Source organism: Anoplophora glabripennis, unplaced genomic scaffold (genome assembly GCF_000390285.2).
Source record: "Anoplophora glabripennis isolate ALB-LARVAE unplaced genomic scaffold, Agla_2.0 scaffold298, whole genome shotgun sequence".
Classification (NCBI taxonomy): domain Eukaryota; kingdom Metazoa; phylum Arthropoda; class Insecta; order Coleoptera; family Cerambycidae; genus Anoplophora; species Anoplophora glabripennis.
In genome coordinates this window covers 627545-628488 of record NW_019416410.1, presented here as the reverse complement: position 1 = coordinate 628488, position 944 = coordinate 627545, and positions in this window count along the sequence as shown.

The window sequence follows — 944 nt, the reverse complement described above, 5'->3', positions numbered from 1 at the left end:
TTTCACCTCATAATTTAATTTTTTTGTATTTAACACATGAAAGGGGTAACAAGTCTAGAAATCTTAAATTCGATTTTACTTTTCAGTGATTGTTATATTACAAATTTATGCAATTGTAGAACTGCTGACTATATTTTTTATATGGAAAATACGAATATTTAAAATGTCGTTAAAGTGTGTTAAATTTACTATATTTTAGTATATTCACTTTTAATTTCGCTATACAACACATAATTTTATTAAATGAATACTAATAAAATTTCAAAATTTCGTAGATGTTTACGAGGTTCTCAGGTGTCGAGACCTATCCAAAATCTGTAACTTTTATCGTCTTAGCAGGACACAACCAACAAGTGTTTTTAATATGATATAAGTACCTATGTATTCTTTGTGTAAAATGTTTCTGTCACCTTATTACTTTATTTATTTTTCTTAGTGTAGTTGTCAAAATTCTGTATATTTCCTTTCTATGTCTTCTTGTTAAATTCATTAGAAATTGCCCATCTTTCAAGAGGGACGCGAGTTTCTCACTTTGCTTGTTATCTATGAATATGATTTTTACTGATTTTTTTTTTGTTTAATGAATAGTTCTTTGTCAATCTTTATTTATGAAGTCTAGTAGTTTTGTCTTGAGAAAATATTTTCCCCTAGTTAGTCAAAATAGATTAAAGAACAGTTTCTGGAAACTACATTTTTTAAAATATAATAATAATATCTTTACTCCTTATTCTAACCACGAGAATTAGCCCAAAAGTCGAAGACTTGTGCGGGAGAGGAGGCGGCATATTATTATTAAGCAGGCCGCATTTGAGCCCGGGAACGACTTATGTTGGTACGCCCTAACCACCATTCAGTGCAGGAATGAGAGAAACCTGGAAAACCTCATTAATTAGGGGGGTGGTCAAATGGCCAACCGGTGTCAATCTCTCACATTGACCCAAGCC